The sequence below is a fragment of the Nuphar pumila genome, chromosome 15 (assembly GCF_984573655.1).
Source record: "Nuphar pumila chromosome 15, dmNupPumi1.hap1.1, whole genome shotgun sequence".
NCBI classification, from domain to species: domain Eukaryota; kingdom Viridiplantae; phylum Streptophyta; class Magnoliopsida; order Nymphaeales; family Nymphaeaceae; genus Nuphar; species Nuphar pumila.
This window is the reverse complement of record NC_143263.1, coordinates 78,834,901-78,860,242: the sequence shown is the minus strand read 5'-3', so window position 1 is coordinate 78,860,242 and position 25,342 is coordinate 78,834,901. Positions and strand designations below refer to the sequence as shown.

At 36.4% G+C, this 25,342-nt stretch overlaps 1 long non-coding RNA gene across 1 annotated transcript; it reads left to right on the top strand.

Annotated features, from left to right (window-relative positions):
* The first annotated feature begins 934 nt into the window (after positions 1–934).
* Positions 935–24,732, top strand: LOC149815700 (uncharacterized). Its single transcript, XR_016428108.1, has 3 exons — positions 935–1,363; positions 1,491–1,629; positions 24,655–24,732. It is a non-coding gene; the product is annotated as an uncharacterized LOC149815700 (long non-coding RNA).
* Positions 24,733–25,342: the final 610 nt, after the last annotated feature.

Genomic DNA, 25,342 nt, shown 5'->3' with positions numbered 1-25,342 from the left:
GTTCCAGGTTCATCTCCACTTCATCGATTCTTATTCTTACCCAGGTTCTGCTGGGATACACCAGTGTATCATTTAGAGTTTGGACACTGATAGGGTTCCACAGTACGATCAAGCTCGTTTGCACCTAGGGGTTGGATCTGGTTCAGATCCAGGTGAGTGAGTCGGAACCTGGATTTGACTTTCAGGAGAGGGTACATGTTCGGATTCGGGTCTGATCAGGTTTGTCATAAGAAAAACCATACATGGATCCTATAAGGACTACATGAACCGGACCTGATAAAATAACATTTTTGTCACTTTTTATATTGAAAAATCAACGGTCTTAATCAGAACTTGGGTTGGACCTGGGTCTGGTATGAATTCACAAACCATTCCTTATACTAATTGTACCCTTTGGATCTGACCTAACCTGGTTTCTAGTCGAACCTCCTTCTTTATTACCAAACCCTAACCATATAGGGTTTGGTATGGATCAGTCTAGCTCAAACCCGACTCATGGATCCAATTAGTATATGAATCCGAGCATGGTTTGTGAAATTTCATACCTGACCCAGGTTTCTATTAAGATCCTGATTTTGCAATGTAAAAAAGATAAAAAATATTATTTTATTGGGTATGGATAGGTCTGTTTCATGTAATTATAAGTATTGTTTTTCTTATGATGGACCAGATCGGACCCGGGTCCGGACCTAGTACCAGCACCTCAAGTTAGACCTGGGTTTGGTCCCACCAGGGTCCAAATTAGATCCAACCCTTTGACACCTGCACTGACATACCACGTATAGAAGAAGAAAGCGAGAGGGGGGAAGGAAAGATCAAAATGACCCAACGATCCGAAGAACTCGGTCTCTACGTTCCCTTCACGCTCTCCACCTCCACCGACCCAACGGTTCTCCCTTCCGTTAAAATTAGGCAGAGAATGAGAGAAGGTTGGAAAGCAAGAAAACCCTAGAAAACTAGGGTTTCCTGAAAATGGCGGTTGCATACGACATGGGCGGTGGCAGAACACCCTTCGTAGCCGGTGATGCCGGAGGGGGATCGGCGGCAGCTCTGCCATGTTTTTCTGCATCCGAAGGGACGCGGTTGGCGAAGATTTTTGCCTCCGTATGCTCTGTTGCTGGCGACCTGGGCTCTGGTGGTTCCCTCTCTTCCGGATGGTTCTTATCAAGGGAATCTATAGCATCGACCTCATTGATTCCGGAAGGGGAAGTCCATTCTGTTTCCAGAGGGTCGTGATCCTTCTAGTATCTTGATAAGTGAGAACTAATCTTTGGCTAAAAATCCACCCAGATGCTACGTGTTTCCGGCTAGTCGATGCCGATTGTCTTGATCAATAAGAAGTCCACACAAATTCCTCTTTTAGGTTTTGATTTTTGTGTTTCCTATAAGTTTTCTATTTCTTTTGCTATCAATGAGAAGAGATGGACGAAGGGAAGAATATTGTCTGTTAATTTTATGGGATTTGATCGATGGAATTGTTTACTTTGCAGTTTAGGGCGAGTGTCGCAACATGGTGTACTTGTTCTATATCCTATTGCAGTGGGTTATGGTGCTCAAGGTTAGCCACCATCAGACTAGAGACTGTGAGTTTCAAGCATATTAATGATGATTCTCATGATCAATAAGAAGGTAACACCGAAACCTTCCGTCTCTAGCGTTTTAATTTTGTGCCTTTTGCTGTCAACGAGATAAGACAAAAGGAAAGGTTAACGGGATTTGATTATTGAAATTGTTTACTATGATGTTCAAGGAGAACGTTGCTTCACGGGCTCACTTAGAACACAGGAAGGGTGTGTCCTGAGAGTTTTTATAGAGAGGTCTTTTGCTAAAGGAACAGGTTTTGATCTGAGACTGTTATCATGGAAGTTTTAGTTGTTTTTTCCCTGTTTGATTTATACTGTTTCACATGTCTTTACGATAGTGGTTTCATAGAAATTAAATTCTTTGAATATTAGTTGGAAAAATTCATATTTAAAAGAGAAAAAACTTTGACAATGTAGGAGGAAAATCCTCTTTTCCTTTTGTTTTGTCTAGCCAATGATTTATTTGTTTGTAGATTGCATTTCAGGATTATTGTGTAGGCTTTCTGTGCTCAAAAAGACACTCGGACAAAACTGTTTGCTTGGATAGAAAAATTTTCATCAAGATTTGGTGAACTGGTCACTTTGTAAATACATAGCTCAAAACTTAATATTCAGATTATATATGTTTGAGTATCGATAGTAGGTAGATTGCTTGAATAAGTGATTTTCCTTGATGCTTTTTCTCTTTTTTGGATTTACCTATAATGAATAAGAAACTTTAAGCCTTTGCTGTGTGAGTGATCAAGATAATTTCTTGATAATGTTAAGCAGGGCTGGACTTTGACCCTTATTGAGATAATGAATGAGGGGGGAGTAATATCAAGAAATAAAGCAATTTAAAAAAAAAAATCAAATTCAACTCACTATTGGCCTTGGCGTTTGTGGGTTTTTTCTAGTGTTTTAGCATGTGTTCAGGTCTTGCGTTGATCAAGTGTTCTTTAAAAACCTATTTCACTGATTTATATTTTTAGAAAAAATAAGTTAAGAACTTAAGAAGGATTTGTTTGGCAGAATTTGGGATGTCTCCTTTAGTCAAATACTTCTAAAACAAAAATGAGTTTTTTTCTAGTGTTTTAGCATGTGTACAGGTCTTGCGTTGATCAAGTGTTCTTTGAAAACCTGTTTCACTGATTTGTGTTTTTAGAAAAAATAAGTTAAGAAGGATTTGGTTGGCAGAATTTGGAATGTCCCCTTTGGTCAAATACTTCTAAAATATACCTCTTATGCATGAAATTTTAAGGAGATTTAAAACCTTGATATGCTAGATTAAGATTCAATGTGTGAATGATCATGTTGGCATCTAAATCTCCAATGACAAAGATAGCTGTGGAAAAGATTCAGAGTCATCAAGAAACTCTTATAGTTGATTGCCATTAACCTAGACAATATTGATTGATGGAAAATGATGTACATACTGGTTCATGTTAGCTGGTGGATTCTGGATACAAAATCTATGCTGGATCTTTCATCAATAAGGGTAGAATTGACCCATAAGTTGAGATGATTGACAATGAATGTAATCAAGGATTTCTCAGGTCATAGATCCCTAACGGTTATATGCTTGAGCCATTCAGCCTTCTCTCATAAAACACATGTTTAAGGTCAGTATAACAAATTCAATGAGCTAAGCTCCAGCCTATTTTAGTAAACCAACTAATATCTATTGTGAATTAGTGTTTGATTGATAATAAGCAGTTAAATGTATTTTTTTTTCATTTTAATTTGCTCTTGTAAGGAAGAGCATTAAGCATTGCAAAAATGACAAATTGCTTGCTTTTCAGGTAACTGACTTGTTTACGAGCTTCTTATGTCTATTTATGTTGCTTCTTTGAGCTAGACAAAATGCATCCATAGCTTGTCATTTTTTTCTTAGTGATGTAAGACGTAGCTTGTCAGAACTGTGCAATCCTGGAGAGTTCATCAAATTGTTGTTTTAACTAAAATACATTACTTTAAAAAACTGACATCAAAATCTAATTGTTGTCACTTGCATAGTTATGCATTTTTAATGTATTCAAGTGTACATTTTAGGTTGCTGGATTTTGCATGTGCTGGTAGGTTTGCTGTCCATTTCTACCTGCTATATTAATGTAAGTATTTGTTTCATAGTTCTGTCCAAAGGCTGCATTAGATCAAACAAAGTGATGATTTAAGAAGCTTGATTGTGGTGGATAGAAGAACAATATGAGAGATTTTTTTTTTGATGAAGGTACTAAATCATTGTGGAATCTTGTTACGCAGTTGCAGGAAAGGTGAAGGCATAACATAATTTATTTTAGTTGAATAGGGTGTAGCCTAGGATGACACTCTGGGGTGGACTGCATTTTGAGCTTGGGTGCATGCACACAAACCCGCTCAAAGATCCATATGGACTATTCTTTTTGGATAAGAAAATTTTCTCCTACTTATTCATAAAAAAAATTCCCTTATTCATTATGGGCGAACAAATAAATCTAAGATTGTCAATTTTATGGCAGGCGATAATATAAGATTGTCACTGAAATTCTATTTTGTCATCGGTTTTGGGCGACAAATTCAATTTTTCACCCAGGTCATTATGGTGGTTCATGTTTTAAGATATCAAGATGAAGACCATGAAATCAATTTTCGTGATTTTTTTTGGTAAGCATTCAGCTTTTCTCCATGCATCATATGTCATCTTATGTTTTCTATTGCCACAACCTAACCGTGTAGGTTTAGAAATTACCTTCTTAAGATCCCAATCTTATCACCAATTGACTGATTGGATCCCATCATAGGCAAAAAATTATCAAGTCCGACCAGTTATATTCCATCACAAGAATTCCCAACATTCTGGTTTTTACACAAGTCCTTGCTTTAGAGTTTGTCCTATTTAGACAGATGAGGCAATTCTAGATCCAAGGTGCTTCCAAGCATAGAATCAATGCTTTGCAAATGATCAAAGAATAATTTTTTTATTCTCTTCATAATTTTTTTCCTTATTCATTAAAGCATTTTTTTTCTGCTTATTCATAAAAAAACCTCACCGAGGACATGGATGGAGATGATAGGAAAGGATATGAATGCTTTGAACCTCACCGAGGACATGGCATTGGATAGAAATGATTGGAGGAGAAGGATTCATGTGGAAGACCCAGAATGATTTTCTTTGTTGGTTCATATCGCCGACCCCAATTGTTTTGGGATGAAGGCGTAGTAGTTGTTGTTGTTGTATTAATAAAAAAACCCTTTGCTTATTCATGAAAAAGTTTTTTTTTTCAACTGCTTGTTTCCCAAGGAAAAATTTTCCCCTAGTTATTCGACTAAACAAAAGTTTTCTCTTGCTTATTTATTGTTTTTTTTTTCATGGCTTATTCATCATACAATTTTTTGCCCACTTATTGATTAAACACATTTTTTTCCACTACATATTTATAAAAAAACATCTCCTTATTCATCGAAAAGATTTTCTTGCTTATTCATCAAAATCATTTTTTCTATTGCTTTTTCATTAAAAAACATTTAAAACATGACTATTCATTGAAAAAAAAATTGTTGTTCCTAAAAAACATTTCCATGGCTTATTCATAAATTTTCTTTAAAGAAACATTTGTTTTGCTTATTCATTAAAAAATTGTCATTTGCTTACTTATTGAAAAAAAAAATTCACCTCTCTTCATTATTTATTTATTTTCACCTGCTTATTCATCGGTTTTTAACCTTGTTTATTCACTGAAAAATATTTGTAATTTTTTCTTTATCAAAAAATATTTTCCCTTGCTTATTTATCAAAAAATTGTTCCCTATTTCATTGAAAAATACCTTGCTTTCTCATTGGAAAAAAATTTCTACTACTTAATTCATCAAAGGAATTATTCCCCTGCTTATTCAAAATAAATTCCATTGCTTTTCATAAAAAATTTCTCCTCATCCTCGAAATAAAGTTTTTCCACTACATATTAGTAAAAAAGATTTTTTCCTATGCTTATACGCTGATTATTTTCTGCTTATTCATCAATACTTTTTTCTTCTGCTTATTTTTTGGAAAAGTTTTTAACCCTCCTTATTCATCGAAAAAAAATTCAATTGCTTATTCATAAAAAAAGTTTTCCCCCTGCTTATTGGAAAAAAAAATTAATCCCATGCTTATTGATGTTTTTTCAATAATTATTCATCGAAAAAAATATTTTGTCCTGCTTATGCATTTTCTTTTCCAGGTTTATTCATCATTTTTTTCAGCTACATACTGATTCACGAAAGACTTCCTTTGCTTGTTCATCAGAGAAGATTTTCTCTTGGTTATTTATCGAAAAAGTTGTTCCTCTACTTTTGCATCAAAATAAAATTTTCCCTGCTTATTTATAAAACAATTTTCCCCTACTTATTCATAAGAAAATTTCCTTATTTATTATGTGCGACGAATAAATCTAAGATTGTCAAGTTTATGGCTGGTGATAAACTAAGATTGTCAATAAGATTCTTATTTGTCACCGTGGTTTTGGGCGACAAATTCAATTTCTCATTTGTGCCATTATAGTGGTTCCTGCTATAGGATATCAAGATGAAGCCCATGGAATCAGTTTTAGAGATTTGTTTGGTAACCATTCAACTTTTCCCCATACATCATATGTCATCTTATGCTCGCTATTGTCGCAACCTTACCTTGTAGGATTAGAAATTATCTTTTTAGGATTCCAATCTTATCACCAATTGGCTGAATGGATCCCATCATAGGCAAAAATTATCAAGCCTGACCTGTTGTATTCCATCACTAGAATTCCCAACATTCTGTTTTGACACGAGTCCTTGCTTTACAAATTTTCTTATTTAGACAGATGCGGCAATTCTGGACCCAAAGTGAGTGTATATGTTTCTTTCAAATGTAGAATCAATTCTTTGCTAGAGATCAAAGAATATCTTTTTCATTGTCTCTTCATAAAAAAAATGTTTTCTTATTCATTGAAGCAAATTTTTTTCCTGCTTATTCATAAAAAATCCTTTGCTTATTCATGAAAAAGTTTTTTTTTCTACTTGTTCCCCAAGGAAAAATATTCCCTTAGTTATTCATCTAAACAAAAGTGTTCTCTTGCTTATTTATGAAAAAGTTTTCTTTTCAACTGCTTGTTCCCCAAGGAAAAATTTTCCCAGTGTTCTTTGCTCATTCATTGATTTTTTGTATGGCTTATTCATGGTACAATTTTTTGCCCGCTTATTGATTAAACACATTTTTTCCACAACATATTGATAAAAAAACAACTCTTATTCATCGAAAAGATTTTTCTTGCTTATTGATCAAAATTATTTTTTCTCTTGTTTTTTCATCAGAAAACATTTAAACCACGCCTATTCATTGAAAAACAAATTTGTTGTTTCTGAAAAACATTTCCACAACTTATTCATAAATTTTATTTGAAAAAACATTTGTTTTGCTTATTCATTGAAAAAATTGTCTTCTGCTTATTTATTGAAAAAAAATTTCACCTCTCTTCTTTATTTATTTTTTTCACCTACTTATTCATCAAATTTTTAACCTTGTTTATTTTTTAACATTGAAGAAGATTTGTAATTTCTTCTTTATCAAAAAATATTTTCCCCTGCTTATTTATCAAAAACTTGTTCCCCTACTTCATTGAAAAATCCCTTGATTGAAAAAAAATTTCTACTACTTACTTCATCAAAGAAAATTTCCCCTGCTTATTCAAAAAAAATTTCTCCTCATCCTCAAAAGAAAGTTTTTCCACTGCTTATTAATTAAAATGTTTTTTTTACTGTGCTTATACAATGATTTTTTTCTACTTATTCATAGAATTTTTTCTTCTTCTGCTTATTCATTGGAAAAGGTTTTAACCCTCCTTATTCATCAAAACAATTTTCAATTGCTTATTCATAAAAAAGTTCCCCCCTGCTTATTTGAAAAGAATTTATTCCCATGCTTATTGAATTTTTTTCACTAATTATTCATCATAAACAAATTATTTCACTGCTTATTCATCAAAAAAATATTTTGTCCTGCTTATGCATCAAAAAAATTCTTTTCCATAGTTTATTCATCATTTTTTTCAGCTACATACTGATGCACGAAAGACTTTCTTTGCTTGTTCATCAAAAAAGATTTTCTCTTGCTTATTTATCAAAAAAGTTGTTCCTTTGAGTTGGATATCTGATTCAGGTTCATTGTCATCGTCAACATCAATTCAGTTATTCAACAATTCATCACCATATTTAGGAACTAATTCCATAAAAGAATAATCATTTTCTTTCGTAGACACATTTGAATCATAAAAGCTTTCTTGCTCTATAAAGGTAACATTCCTTGAAATATAGAGTTTATCTTTTTCAAAATCGTAGCACCTAAATCCTTTTTGGGTTTCATCGTAATCAAAGAAAACACAAGGAATGACTCTTGGGTGAAAGTTTGTCATTTTTGTTTGTGAGGACAACACATTTGCATCTAAAAGTCTTTTATCTAAAATAATCAAGGAAAGTTTTATAAAGTTTTTCATATGGAGAAATATTTTTTATTTTGCAGTTTGGGTGAGGGAAGTCTATTTATGAGGTAAATAACAATAAGCGTACCTTCGGCCCAAAAATGTTTTGGGACATGTTTTGAAATAAGCAAGGTTCTGGTGATTTCTACTATATGTCTATGTTTGCTTTCTACCAAACCATTTGGTTGAGGTGTATTTCCACAGGATCTTCTGTGAAATACTGTGGTTTTCTAAATAGTTTTTAAAATCATTTGATATAAACTCCCTCTTAAATCAGAACGGAAGATAGAAATATCGGTTTAAGAAGAATTTTAACAAGATTATAAAAGGTTTTGAAAGTTCCAAAAACTTCATACTTGTGCCTAAGAAAGTAAATCCAAGTAAAACGAGAATAATCATCCCAAAAAATCATATAATAAGTATATTCACCTTTCAAAACAACTTGAGTAGGTCCCTAAACATCCGAATTAATTCAAGTGGTTTGTAAGCAAATAAGGTTCTCTCTTGATAAGGAATTGCTTTCATTTTTCTCAAGAATACAATCACTATATTAAATCTTTCCTTACAAAATTTTCTAAAATGAGATACATTTGATAACTTAGAGATGCTAGGATGATCTAGGCTTTGATGCCAAAAAAAATCCAATTTTTGTAAATTGAGACAAAAAGTATCTTTGGTAATGATCTATGTAATAAAGACTTCATTCTCTATGCCCTTCCCCAATCTGCTTCCCGAACTGAAGATCCTATACCAAACATTGATCAGATGAAAAGCAGATACTACAACCATGATCGATTATTTGAGAAATCGAAAGAAGATTTAAATTAAGTTTTGCAATAATTCAAATTTTTGAAATAGATAAGTTAGAGAAATTTTTAAAATTTCTAATTCCTTTTATATCAAGAGAGGAACTATCTTGAGTTAACACCACAATCAGAGAGAATAAAACTATTATGAGTCGTATAAAAGGAGGCACCATAATCTAAGAGCCAAGAGATCTTATTGGGAGGTGAGGAAGAAAAGACCACGACAACAATTATGGAGGATGAGCCTTTGAGGAGCGGTTGTAGAGCTTCTGCTAATTGGGATAATAACATGTTTCCAATATATTTTTGTTCTCTATTGGTTGCAGTGTCTTCTTGAGAAGCTTCTAGAGTAGCTACTCTTTTCTCGTCCTTATTGAATTTTGGGCAATTTGGTTTTATATGCCCCGGTTCTTCACAGTTATGACAAATAAATTTTTTTCTTCCATCCCCGCTTTGTTGCCTCCCAAAGTTATTTTCAGAAAAGTGAAGCCTGTAAGAAGTGTTGGTGCCTGGTCTAAAGACGACCAAGGACTCTTTTGATTCAACCATAAATTTTAACCTAGTCCCTTCCGTGCATACTTCGTGTAAAGGTGGAAGCTCTTTTTTCTTACGATGGATGATTCAGACTCACACTTGTTCAAATTGGGGTCTAAGACCTCTCATGAATTAAAAAAATTGTTCTCCAAGAATTTGATTTTTCCCAAGGCAAATATCGTTAGGGTTATCCCAAATAGGATCCATTTTAGCCATTTGGTCCCATAATCTCTTGAGTCCCATAATATTTTGTAACACTTTTTTTTATCTTTGTCTGCAATTATGAATCTTGTCTTGTAGCTATAATGAAATACAAAAAAAGAAAACAATTGAGTGCCTTTCATGGACTTTATAAACACACAAAAGTGTTTATACACAAGGACCACTTATTGGTTAAATACAAGCACACATGCAAAAAAACCACAAATGGGCAAGAGACAGTGTAAAATATATATTTCTTATTGGGAATAATTGCTTGAGACAAGCATAAGAAACAAGAGAGGGGTTACACCCTTTATATACACAACCTTGGGACCCTCCCCAACGACTAGAAATAGAGTTGTTGGGGAGGTCCCAACGACTCTATGGAGGACATAAATGTCGTTTAGCTTTAGCTAAAGGACATTATATAAAATAAATAAAAATAAAATTACCATTGTGCCCCTAATGGGCACATCTTTTTACAATAAATGAAATGACAAAAATACCCTTAATGGGTATTACCTATTACATCAATATAATTATATATATACTTCAACTCGTGGGGGGTAACAAATACTTTTATAACTTTCATTGATCATTTTTTAAAATATGTTTATGCCTATCTTATGAAGACAAAAGATGAATCATTTGAAAAAATTAAGAATTTCAAAGCAGAGATTGAAAACTTTTATAATTGCAAAATAAAGTCTTTCACATCCGATAGAAGTGGTAATACCTTCAAACGAGTTCATTGAGTTTTGTGAAATTCATGGAATACATAGAAAAAATACTGGTCCATATACTCCTGATCCTAATGGTGTAGTAGAATGTAAGAATAGGACTCTGATAGATATAGTTAATTCAATGCTTATAAGTTTTAGAATAGAATATAACTTGTGGGGTGATGTTGTGCTTAGTTTATGTCATATTTAAAATATAGTTCCATATTCTAAGTCAAACAATACGCCTTATGACATTGAAAAGGTAGAAAACGTAAGTTTGGGGTTGCATTGCTTATGTAAAGCTTACTGAACCAAAATTAACCAAGCATGTGTTTTCATTGGATATTTTCAATGTAACAAAAGATATAGATTTATGAATATTAAAACCAAAGTAATTTTAAAATATATACAAGCCATATTTATAGAATATTTAACTTTAAAATCACTTGAAGCTCCAAAAGGCATTGAAAATAATTCAAGGAAAATAATTTGTGAGCATGAAAATCCTGAAATTAGAAAGAGTAAAAGAGTGAGAAAACCAAAAGATTTTGGCCCTGATTTTCATTTCTACATGATAGATAGAGACATTGTTTCCAGTACCTATGACCTCTGCAGATGCCCCTTCTTGAAAGAGTCTATAAAGAGTGAATTAGATTCCATTATCGAGAATAAAACAAGGATTTTAGTTGATTTACGTGCTGGTTTTAAACCCTTGGGATGCAAATAGATTTTCAATAGAAAACTTTGAACCAATAGCTTTATTGAAAAATTTAAAGCTGGACTTGTAGCTAAAGGTTTTAAACAAAATTTTGGACTTGATTATTTTGACACCTATGCTCCTGTTAGTATGATTGCATCTATTAGAATTATGGTTGCCTTGGCATTGATTTTCAATCTTGAAATTCATCGAATGGATGTTAAAAGTGTATTTTTAAATGGTCTTGAAAGAAAAAATTATATGAAACAATTGAACCCGGTTAAGAAAAGAAAGTTTGTAAACTGTTAAGATCTTTGTATGGTTTGAAACAATCACTTAAACAATGACATGAAAAATTTGATTATATAATAATTTCATACGGTTTTAAAATTCGTGACTTCTTTCATGAGTAATAATGTAGAATGCATAAATAATATCAAATGCTTTCTTTCATCTAAATTTGAAATGAATGACATGGACTTGGCTAATGTTATACTTGGTATTAAATTGATTAGACATTAGTATGATTGTGTATTAACTCAGTCCGACTATATTGAGAAAATTTTAAGAAAATATAGCCATTATGATTGTAAGCATGTTGCTACTCTGTTTAATCCTAGTGTTAAACTGTGATAACTGATAACCCATTCTACAATGAAAACAAAGTTGATATTGGGAATCCAAGAACCAAGCTGTGATAACCCATTCTACAATGGAAACATAGTTGATATTGGGAATCCAAGAAGCAAACTATGATAACCCATTCTACAATAAAAACAGAGTTGATAGCACTGGCTTCAGCTAGTATGGATGTAATATTCATAAATTTTAAATAATATTTAAAGGAAATATAGTGGACTCTACATATTTTTGGTCTATAGTGCTATTTATATTTATTTATTTAGTAATTAATTGATAAACTAAGGTTAATTAGCACTTAAACTATCCTTTTAATTTAATTAAATAATAAATTTAATTAAGTATCCATGAGTACCAAAAATTTAAATGACTTTGGGTTTGTACCTTAGTGGGGACCCAAAATGGTCAACCCACATGAATTGGGTTCCAGACCCAGATTCACATTGGAGAGACAAAGAGTTCCACTTGGATCTCTCTTTGAATTATGGATCAACCTGTTGGGTAATGGATTGGGTTTTGACTCACAAACTAAATCACAGGGACTCGGCAAAACAGGTGCCGCACCCCCGTCGACGCGACGCGACGCGGGTGCGGCACCGGGTGTGGTCAACATGACCCTGGGTGCGGTCAACACACTCAGGGTCATTTTCGTCCACTTTTCGATGTTAAAAAAAATTCCCCGATGAAAAGGAGGATTAGGGCAAAAAAAAATTTTTGCCCTAATCTCTCCTCTCCCGCTCAGCTCGAGCTCTCTCCTATCGACGCCCTAGCGCAACCTCCTAGGCTCCTCTCCTTTCGCAGGTACGTACCCTCTCTCGCTCTCTTCTTGTGTCGGTAGGGGAGGGGCCGAGCCCCCCTGCGCCCTCTCGCTCTCTTGTTGGGTCGGCAGGGGAGGGGCTGAGCCCCCCTTGCTCTCTCTGATTTTGGCAAGGGATGGGCCGAGTCCCCCCTCTCGCTCCTTCAGTTTTTGGCAGGTGAGCCCCCCTTGATGCAATGCTACGGTGGACTCGGTACACACCGATCCACGATCCAAGATCCAAATGCACGCGGGAGCTGAAATGATATAGAGTCCGAACAGAACTCTGGAAAACTGATTTTCGGGATCTGTGCGCTCTGTTTCGACAGAGGAGATCCAAATGAAAGTTGTGCGTGATTCGCACAACTTTCTAACAAATCCAAAAATACTAGATTCGAAGCAAGAACGACCGCTCCACGGACTCGACACCGGGACTGCTAAACAAGTCCAACACAGATTATCGAAATTCAGGGGGTAGACTGTTTGAAGGGAATTTTGACCCTTCAAACTTTAGAGTTTGGACAAACTCACAACTGACGAAATGAAGGTCAGATTCAGACCTTTCCAGAATACTAAAGATCACAATTTTTGAAATTTTCTATAACCTTATACAAATTTTTGAATTTTAAAATGGTATGAGTTATTGTTTCAGAAAATAAAATTCAAAGATTCGACAGTAGCAGCAAAGATCAATATTTTTGAAGCAACTAAGCAACGATTCAATCAAAAGCAAAAACATGAAAGTTGTAGGTCTAAATTATAACTTTCCACAGAATAAAAAAAATCGAATTTTCATTCAGGGAATCTCCAGATAATCAGAAAATACCAAACACTATTAAGTTGGTTCTGAACCAAACTGGTGACAGTGGATGACTATCAGTCCGAGACTTTGACAGACAGATTTAGGGGTTCAAATGAACGAATCTAAAAAACCTTTCAACTACAAAGTTGTAGGAAGTTGTTTAGCTTTCCAGGAAGCTAAAGAACACGAAAATCCGCTCAGTATTGAGTCAGATACGGATGTTTTATCAGGAACTTCTCTGTTATCTCGTAATAGCGTTTTGGTCCTTTTGAAAGAACCCGAGTTCATTCACACACATCAACAATCCGAAATAACTTAAGATCAAATGAGACAAGTTTTAACATAAAAAAAATACTTCTAACATGCCTTCACAACTCTTTAATGGTCTAATACAATTTAGCAACATCAAATCATGAACAATCGCAACAAATGCGAATAAAAGTAGCTAAAGAAATAGAACGAAGAACTGATAGAGATATCCGGGCTGAAATCGATAATGGCCGTCGTTGGAAAGCAACTGACGCCACAAGAGAGGCACGAACAATAGGGATGGATGAGCAATCACCACGAACAAACTTAGAATAACCACCACGAATAGAACCTCTTCACAAGAGCACCTTCCACACAAAAACGAAGTTTGGTTTTTCTTTCACACCAAGATAGCTTTCTTTTTAGCACCAACCACACCAAAAACTTGATTTTTCTCACTCTAGAACCAGCCACACTACCAATTCGAAATTGAACAAGACCCTCACCCCTTGGTCTACCTCCTTAGTTAAGGGCTTAGGTTGCTTGGGAAGAGCCACAATAAAGAGACCTTGGCCTTCCCAAGCTTTGCACCAAAAACGAGTGTGCAAGCCTAGATTTTGTCAAATGCTAATAACTCCACCAACAGTCTATTTTTGACTTTGGGCTGGTCAACATGAATTCAAATGAGGTCCAAGATGGACCACACTAAAGTGGTGCCACCTAGGATCCCCCTCATGAAGATGGATCAAGCTCTGGATCCAATTGGATCCTGCCCCAACACCAAGAGAGAAACGGATTTGCGAAAAAATAAAAACTACCCTTGGACCCCATACACCCTCTAGTACCATAAAAAAGATCCTACAGGGTATCAGAGCTATCCGGATCCGTAGAATTCGGCTCCTAAAAAAAAATAAAAAAAATTACATGAAATAACTATTGATGAAGCAAAATCCAAAAATATGATTCCGTAATGGAATCAAAGCAATAAAAGGATCACGATGAGCATCAACTAACTGGGAGATCCACTAGGACCACGGATGTCCTGCAAGCGTGTGGATCACCTTGGGTAGCGATGTCCGGAACGGGTCTGGATATTTGGATTGGGATCCAAATCTGCTTCTGTCTCTAGATGCTCTGCATCACCCCCCCTCTCACTCTCTTGTTGGGTCGGCAGGGGAGGGGCCGAGCCCCCCCTTTTCTTTTTTTCAACTGGATTCTCTCTCACCCGTTTCTGACCCTCACTTCTTCTTTGCTGCCTTTCTTTTCTTTTCGCGCACGCCTGTAGTGTTGGGGCCAGCTTACATTGCCTCTGAACCTTCCTTGTCATGGGAGTAGGTATGCGCTCAAGCCCTCCTCTTCTTCTTCACTGTTTTTCTTTTTTTCTTTCCTGTTGATATGAGGTTCTGGTGGGAGAAGCCTATAATGGCCGAGCTCAGCATGCATCAGGCCCACCAGCTCATATGGGTCCGGGCTAAGAAGCTCGCCTACGACTACTGTACTGACTCAGCCAGAATGAGTGCGAGAGGACATGGTGGGTGGTGGCGTGCTCTCTAGCACATGTCAGGGTGGTGGTGGTGGGATTTTTTGTACATGAAAAAAATGAAAGAAAGCACAACAAAGAAAAAAGAGTTAAGACAATAGTCAACGAACTGTAGAAAAACAGAGTTACACAACCAAGATTCACTAACCTGTGATTTAATCAATTTCTATATGCATAGCAAGCAACCACTGGTAATAACTTTTCATAATGTTACATGAGACATTATAACAAAAAAGCAAAAAAAAAAAGAAGGAAAAAATTCCTCTTTTATTTTTCCCATCTTTTATTTTTCAAATGTAAAAAAATCTCACCACTACCGCACGTGTTTGACTACCACCACCATCCTAACATGTGAGAGAGCTCGCCATCACCCACCATGTCCTAAGTCCTCTCACACTCGGGCAGCTTGGTCATAAACTTGACTAAATCGGTACAGTAGTCGTATGCTAGCTTCTTGGTCGCCCGGACCCACATGAGCTGGTGGGTCACGCTGAGCTCGTCCTTCAGAGGCTCCTCCCACCAAAACCATGCATCAAATAAGAAGAGCATGAGGGAAGTGCCGAATCCCCGCACTTCAAAATTATATATATATATATTACATTTTTGCCCCTATTGCACCCCCGCACCCGGGTTTTTTGGAAGTGCTGAATCCCGGCACCCACACCCGCACCCGCACCCGCACCCGCACCCATGTGACATTGTTAAAATATGATGTATATTTATATATATATATATATCTATATACATAGATTACGACACATACACATATATATGATATATATATGTCTATGTGTCTATCTATATATATAAATATATATATATTTATTTTGTAAAACCCGATAAGGGTATTTCTGTCATTTCACCCTGTGCACGCATATCATTGATATGCTTTTCTCTTTTTCTTTTTTCCTTTATTCTTTTTTCCTTTTTTGCTTTTTCCTTTTTTGTTTTTTATTCACTTGAGAGGGGTCCACATAGAGTCGTTGGACCCCTCCAACGGTCATAAATATGACCGTTGGAGGGGCTCCAACGACACTATGGGAGCCCCTCCTTGGGTCCCTTGCTGTGTATAAATAAGGGGCACAGCCCCATGTATTTGCTAAGCTTCTCTTGAAGCATTCTATGAAGTGAGATATATTTTTTTATCTTCTTTTTGTGCTTGACCACTTTTGTGGTTTATTTTGCCCTTTAGTGGCATCTTGTGTATGTGCGTGCTTCCGTGCTTTCGCTTGGAGACGTTGCTCCTTTCATTTGGCACTTCATTACATGGTATCAGAGCCTTGGCTAAGAAGGCTTCATTGGATCCTCCATTGACAAGTAATACCTCTCCTCTCTCTTGTCTTATAAATTTTTCTTCTAATGGCCAACAAAGATGCAAAAATCGATCTCTCATTCAAATTGGATGGGACCAATTATCGCATGTGGGCGGCCGCTATGGAGAATAATCTCAAAGGTAAAAGGCTTTGGGGTTATGTTTGTGGAACTATTCCGGAACCACAACTAAAGTTAACTAAATTTGAGGGAGGTGAAGAAAAAGCCTTGAATGAAGAAGAAAAAGAAAAGGCTATTCTTGATTACTCTTCTAAAATGGAAGATTGGGAAAGTGAACATGCTAAAATCTTAGCATGGTTCATGAATAACGTCGAATTGAAGATTTGTGCAAATCTTGCAAAATTCAAGAAGGCTAATGAAGCATGGTTTTTCATGAAAGGTATGTACACTCAAAGGGACCTTGCTAGGCATTTTTTTCTTCAAGAAAAGGTAAGAGCTACCAAGCAAGGTGACATGAGCATTAGGGACTACTATAGTGCCCTATCCTCTTTATGGGATGAACTTGTCCTTCTCGAACCACAATGGGAAGGAAGTGCTATTGCTATGAGACAAGAGCAAATGGAAAAAGAGAGGTTCTTTCAATTTATTCATGGGCTTCGTCCCGAATTTGAACAACTTAGAGGATCTCTACTTCATAGAGCTTCTACTCCTCTAAGCGATATTTTGGCCGATTTATGTCAAGAAGAAACCCGTTTGGCCTTGAAAAGGGATGTTGATGAAGTACATGCCGTGTCTAGACCCGGCAACAATGTAAGATCATATAAACCACCACATTTTTGGAAGAATAATGGTGGAGGAAGGAAAATCATTTGTCATAATTGTAATGAACCGGGCCATATTCGTCCCGATTGCCCTAAATTCAAGAAGAAGGTAGCTTCCGTGGGAGAAACTCCTCCAATCATCAATGAAGATTCAAAGAAGGATGGTGACATAAAGGATTCCATCGCTCATCTAACCGAAACTCTCCAACAATTTATGAAGATGAACGCCTCTGCATCATCATCCTCACCTTCCACTTCCGGTGCCGCCATTTCTTCATTCCCAGGTATGTCTTCTTGGATTCTTGATTCGGGTGCCTCTTTCCATATGACTCCAAATGCATCACTTTTGTCAAAACCAAGTCTCAATAAATTTAAATCATATGTATCCACCGCCGATGGAACTTCTTTAAATGTTGAGGGTATTGGAAACCTTGAGAAAATTTATGACCAAAACAAAGAATTTTTTGTTCCCAAAATCCGAATCATCCCAAAACTTAATCTAAATCTTTTTTCCGTCTCTCAAATTACCGATTTTGAATGTAATGTCTCTTTTTCACCAACCCATTGCTATGTGCAGGATCTCCGGTCCGGGAAGCGGATTGGGCAAGGCCATAGAAGAGGGGACCTTTACTATATGGATTTTTTGTCTTTGCCATCCAAATCATTTTGTAATCATGTTCAATCCAAAGATATTGAGACTTGGCATAGGAGACTTGGGCACCCTAGTATTTCCAAATTGTACCTCTTTCCATTTTTGGAAAAATTTTGTAATACAAATACATTTACATGCAATGATTGTATTCTTGGGAAAATTCACTCTCTTCCATATTCTCATAGCAATTTTGTGTCAAAAAGGCCTTTTGAACTTGTGCATTCCGATGTATGGGGACCGGCACCCGTTATGTCCAAAGGAGGCTTTTCTTACTATGTTTCTTTTATTGATGATTTTACTAGATACACATGGGTTTATATTATCAAGAATAAATCCGATGTCTTCACTAATTTTAAAGAATTTCACGCTCTTGTTCAAAACCAATTCCAACACAATATAGCCATTTTTAGATCCGACTCCGGAGGAGAATACATGTCTAAAGACTTCCAAAATTATTTTAAAACAAATGGAATTTTGCACCAACGATCTTGTCCTAAAACTCCGCAACAAAATGGTCTTGCGGAAAGGAAACATAGGCATTTAATTGAAACCACAAGAACTCTTCTTGTGTCTAAATGTGTTCCTAAAAACTTTTGGGCCGAAGCCCTTCTTACCGCAACATATCTTGTGAATCGTATGCCCTCTTCCTCTTTGAAAAATGTTTCGCCCTTTGAAAAATTATTTAAAATTACTCCCGATTTTAATAGACTAAGAATCTTTGGATGCAAATGTTTTGTACTTAGTCTAGGACAAGATAAGTTGTCACCTAAAGCTATTGAATGTGTGTTCATTGGCTATGGTGAGAATCAAAAAGGCTATAGATGTTATGATATTCGAAACAATAAATTATATGTGTCGAGAAATGTAAACTTTATTGAAGAACAAAATGGTTTCGATATCCACACATCTAAGGAAGACATCGATTATTCTTTTTTATTTGACTTAGCTCCTAGAATTGAGTCTCCTGAAGCTATTTCTTGTGATACTAGTTGTGATGGAATTTCACATTATAATGATATACAACAACATGATAATACCTCCCAAAATGAAAACCTTAATGATATAAATGTCTATACTCGGCGGATAGGAAATGAACATCAACCTGCTATTGACAGATACTCTCAAGACTTCTCTTTAGAAGAATCTACTGACAACAATCTACCTAGGAGATCTTCTCGTACCAGTAGGCCACCACAAAAGTTTGTATCCTATGAATCTTTTTCTCCGAATTATAGGGCCTGTCTTATGTTAATACATTCGTATCACGAACCTACCTCTTTCAAGGAAGCTAAAGATCACCCACATTGGATTGAAGCCATGAAAATCGAATTAGAGGCTCTTAACAAGGCCCAAACCTGGAGCATTATTCCTCAACCTTTAGGGAAGAAGGCAATTGGGTGTAGATGGGTATATAAAGTCAAAACTAAATGTGATGGGTCTCTTGAAAGATACAAAGCTCGTTTGGTAGCAAAAGGCTATGCCCAAGAATATGGGATTGACTATGAAGAAACCTTTGCTCCCGTGGCCAGAATGACTAGTGTACGAACCTTAATTGCTTTAGCATCCATCAAACAATGGCCTATATATCAACTTGATGTTAAAAATGCTTTCTTAAATGGAAATTTATGTGAAGAAGTTCTTATGGATCCTCCGCCGGGTCTTGAAATTGGGAAAGGCAATATTCTAAAATTGAACAAAGCTCTTTATGGGTTAAAACAAGCGCCAAAAGCTTGGTATGATCTTTTTAGCAAAGTAGTTCTTGATAATGGTTTCTCCTCATGTTACACTGATACTGCTTTGTTTGTTAAATCCTCTAATGAATACATAACCATTTTGTTATTATATGTTGATGATATGATTATCACAGGTAATGATAAGAAAGGTATTGATCTTATTAAAAAAATTCTTAAGAAAAATTTTGATATGTCTGATCTGGGTTTTTTGAGGTATTTCTTAGGAATTGAAGTTGCATACTCCCCTAAGGGGTATGTCCTATCTCAGATGAAGCTTGCCTCTGATATTATTGCTAGGTCTGGGCTAACAGATGACAAAAGGGTGGAGACTCCAGAAGTGATCAATGCCAAGATGAGAGCCAATGATGGCACTCCTTTATCTGATCCCACGCCTTATCGTCAATTGATTGGATCCTTAACATATTTATCTATTACCAGGCCTGACATTTCCCATGCAGTTCATAGTGCAAGCCAATTTCAGACTGCTCCTACCACCACTCACATGGCAGCAGTAATGAGGATTATCAGATATCTAAAAGATTCCATAACTAAGGGAGTATTCTTATCCTCTTCTTCACCTCTTACTTTACTTGCGTATACTGACTCTGATTGGGGGGGTAACCCCGATGATCGTATCTCTACCACAGGTTATTGTGTGTTTCTTGGGGAGTCACTTATCTCCTGGAGGTGTAAAAAGCAGCGTAAAGTTTCTCTCTCATCTACTGAAGCCGAATATCGTGCGATGGCCACTACCACAACTGAGATTATATGGTTAAGAAGCTTACTTAAAGACATGGGTGTCTCATTCTCAACTCCCTCAAAGCTATGCTGTGACAACAAGAGCTCCATCTATATCGCTAGCAATCACACTTTTCACGAACGAACGAAGCATATTGAGATGGACTGTCATTATGTTCGAGATGAGTTTTTACGAGGCACCATTCAACTTCCATATGTTCCTACCGAATATCAGTTGGCGGACTTCTTCACCAAAGCCTTGCCTTCGCCTCGCTTCTACTTCCTCCTTAGCAAACTCTCGGTGATCTCACCATGTGTTTGAGGGGGGGTGTTAAAATATGATGTATATTTATATATATATATATATCTATATACATAGATTACGACACATACACATATATATGATATATATATGTCTATGTGTCTATCTATATATATAAATATATATATATTTATTTTGTAAAACCCGATAAGGGTATTTCTGTCATTTCACCCTGTACACGCATATCATTGATATGCTTTTCTCTTTTTCTTTTTTCCTTTATTCTTTTTTCCTTTTTTGCTTTTTCCTTTTTTGTTTTTTATTCACTTGAGAGGGGTCCACATAGAGTCGTTGGACCCCTCCAACGGTCATAAATATGACCGTTGGAGGGGCTCCAACGACACTATGGGAGCCCCTCCTTGGGTCCCTTGCTGTGTATAAATAAGGGGCACAGCCCCATGTATTTGCTAAGCTTCTCTTGAAGCATTCTATGAAGTGAGATATATTTTTTTATCTTCTTTTTGTGCTTGACCACTTTTGTGGTTTATTTTGCCCTTTAGTGGCATCTTGTGTATGTGCGTGCTTCCGTGCTTTCGCTTGGAGACGTTGCTCCTTTCATTTGGCACTTCATTACAGACATACCTCACAAATGAAAAAGACATCTAAGGTTTCACCCATGACTCCTTTTTGGAGTCATGTTGGATGTGGGGCCCACTTCACCCCACCTCTTTTCTCTTCTTCCCACTACCCTTTCACGCATGAAGATTCTTCTCCATGCCTCTACAACCTTCCAAAACCCTAGGGGAGGGGTACATGCCTACAAATAGGCAACCCCTAGCAATGCTTTTCCCATCCTTTTAACTTTTTCCATTTTCGTGAAAGAGGGTATATTGAGACACCCTCTCTCTCTCTCTCTCTCTCTCTCTTGATTTTTGTGTGGGGAGGGTGTCGACCACCCCTTCTCCTCTCATTTTGGTGCAGGTGGTGGCAAAAACCACCACCATCACCAACTCCTTTTTTTGGCCGGCACCATTACCAAAGATACACTTGGCCCAGTTGAGTGTGCCATGGTGACGGTGGGGGCCTGCACACGACTGCCAACATCTTCTTCTTCTTCCTGTCGCACGCAGATCGTTGCCAAAACCACACTCGACCTAGGTGAGTGCATCTCACAACAACTTCGGTGAGGCTGACCCACGATCACCACTACCACTGTCATCTCCTTCTCTTTGTGCTCGGGAACTACCACCAATGACCTTTTGATTTCCTTGCACATGACCCACTCGCGATGACCATCACTGTTTTCCTACCCGAAGTGGTACAGGACCACTCCAGCAACGCCGATGACATCCTGCACCATCCCTAGCTTGCACACAACCCTGGTGAACCCTGCACAATTCCACCATCACCATCGTCTTCCTCTCTTCATTTTCTGTTCTACCGGAAGTGTGAGGGCTGCCACCCTCAGCACCTCGCTCATTTTCCAACTGAAACAATGGGCTGCCGGAAGGCAGCCACCATTGCCACCAGTCAGCTGGGTGCTGCCACCCTCAGTTGTGCCCCTGATTCTCGGTTGCACAGTGCCACCCATGCCACTCCCTATGGTTGTGTGGTGCTATAGTCTGCCACCTATTACGAGATGTCGCTGCAGCCACTCTTCCTGCCACCTGAGTGCGATACAAACCACAATTGAGCCGCGGTACCTCGTTCTACTGTCGACCCGCATTGTGGTGTGAAACCATGTGTGAGTGATCCTAACCGATTTCCCATTTTGAGCACAAATCACGAGGCACAAGTGAACTCTTACCACGTTCAGTTGTAAACACTATTTGCCTTGCCAAAAACTCTTATATTCTTTTGGAGGAAAATCACTCTCAATATTTTGGGGATTTTTTGCTTCTTTCATAATTATGTGGATTTCGAGGTAGGAAAAACAACTAATCGTACGTGTTTATATATGCTAATCCATGCGTTAGGTATGTGAAAAGCTATATTTAAATATAATATGCATATGTAGTGCTAATTTTCTGAATATGGACATGCTCGTGTAAATCTTTCCGAATATGGATATGCATGTGTGCAAATTTTTACGAACATGTACATGTATTTTATATTTGCACGAATAGCTATATGCATGTGTACAAATTTTTACAAACATGCACATGCACATGTGTTTCAAATTTTTACGAATGCATATATACATGTATGCAGATTTTTACGAACATGTACATGCATATGTATTTCAGATTTTTATGAATGCATATATACATGTGTGCAAATTTTTGCGAACATGTACATGAACATATATTTCAGATTTACATGAATAGCTATATGCATGTGTGCAAATTTTTATGAACATATATATGCACACGTATAGCTATATTCATATGTACAAATTTTTATGAACATGTATATGCACATGTATTTCAGATTTTTACATGAATAGCTATATGCACGTGTGCATATTTTTGCGAACATGTACGGGCACATGTATTTCAGATTCTTACAAATGGCTATGTGCATGGGTTCAGATTCTTTTTCGAACATGTACATGCATGTGTGTATGCATATAGATATGCTTTATGAATGCTGAGATATGCATGAAAATCTAAATATGATACATTTGTGAATGTGATTGTGCTATGTGCAAATCATGGTAAGATTAGGTACATGACTATGCCGATGTTATGATGAACACATAAAATCTGTATATAAAGATGTTAGTGCTATGATAAGAGCACTAAGAATGAGACTGAATGTATTAATGTGTTATGTGAATGCCAATTATTGCAGTCTATGTGAATGCATCTGATGCTCTATATATGGGCACATGAACTCGGTTATGCAATGATATCATGTGCGTCATGTATGTATGAATGACTCTGATTAAATATCATGTTTGTAAATGATTGAATATTATACATGATGATCTTTGTTATCATGATATGTTAAAATGCGGCATGATATTACATAAATATAGTGCTATAAGACATGTGATACATGCATGCACTTTATGAATGAGTATGTGGTTAAGGAACCTTGATGGTGCCACTGGGCATATTTGTATGTGTAGTGTGTGTTTTAATGTCGTTTATTGCCTTCACAAGCAAGATACTCGATCAGTATAGACACCCAAGCATAATGGTTTTTATTTTGTACGGAAAGGCATGTACATGTAACTGCTCTTTAGGAGCACAAGGTTGATGAGAATCCATTGGGTGGTGCGTAAGGCACACTAATTTATGAATCAAAACATGCACACATAATTAATGATGTTTATCGCCTTCATAGGCAAGATGCTTGATCGGTTTAGACATCCGAGCATAATGAGTGAGTTATAAAAGGTCAAACAACTAAAACATATAACTATTCTAGAGAGGTAGTAAGATGCTCATGCGTGAAATGACAATATTGATAGCAGTTGTTGAGCCCTGGGATGCCTAAGTATAGAAGGCATCCGTAATGTAATGTACAAGACCTTAAATTAATAAACCCAATAACTCATTCAGACTTACCTCGGAGAGGGTAGGTGTTATAAAACTCTGTTGGACCGTTATGTTATTTGAGAGTGAGGCGTTTCACTTGGTCCCCAGTCCTCAGAGTTATGAGGCTAGACTACTAATGTATCCTAGGTGGTAGGTCCAATACTTCTGCAATAAGTAGCTTTCTGGAATGCATTCCAATTTATTGTAGGCCTTAGCGAGGTGTATCTCCCGATCACGGAGCACCCTCTTTGGGATCCACTTCAGTCAGCCACTCGGGTAAAATACAATCTAGAGAATAATATACCCTTGAGGTGGTCTCGGCTGTTTGCGATGAATTGTTTCACGAGAAACAAAGACCTTATACTTGAACAATTTATTTTTGAAAATATGCCCCAATGATGCAAACACTTAAGTAATATATTGCATGTTATCAAATGCATTATGATAACCATGTAGAATTTATGGACTGGTTAGTTTAAAATGTTGTAGCATGCTTGTGTGTTGCATTTTAACATTTGAAGCATGAAATGTCTTATTATATAGCATGATGAGTTCTGTAAAGGGATGTGTTATGTCGTGTTATGTTATGAATGGTTGTATGTTTTTACATGTATTAGTCAATGCAAGCATGTAGGGTCGGTGACTCTGACCCCTTGAATATTAACAAATTTAGGTGAGGAGTAGCTCTTTGAAGGCGATGGCGGGATAGGACGACAGTGCCAGAACCAGTTCTTTTGTCTTTTCGAGTTCCTAGTATTAGTTTAAGAAAGTATATGCTACTTTGAAACTATTACGAGTTTGTAATGACATTCGTATTGTTTCTGATCTTATGAATGGTTTAAATATGGTTATGAATGCCTTTACCTGTTAATGGTTTGGAATTAAATTTGTAATTGAGTTTGCTCATGGGTATGGATCTGGACCTAAGTCCCAGATGGGATTAGGATTCGATACTTGTACGATTTGTATATGACCTGCCCAAAGTTTTGTAACCCAAACTAAAGAAAGTTTCTGTTGTTTATTAAAAACTTTACTTTATGTAATTACATATCATTACTTATTGGAAGCGATATTTAAAAAAAAAACAGTTTAAATAACCTCAACAAACTTCTATGAGTGTTTTGCAGGTTTTCTCAATGGTTTTTACTTCTTTCCTTGAATATTTTGTTACTCAAATGACATTTTGCAAAATCTTCTCAAAGATTTTCTAAAAGGAATTTTTTTCGTTTTTTATCATTCATTGTATGCATTTACGTCATACATAGTGATCAAACACCTATCTTCACGCTTGTTTATTTCTCATTTTTCAAAATCATCCTTAACTTCCTTTGCTTGTTTCTTCTAATATCATAGAGATTTAC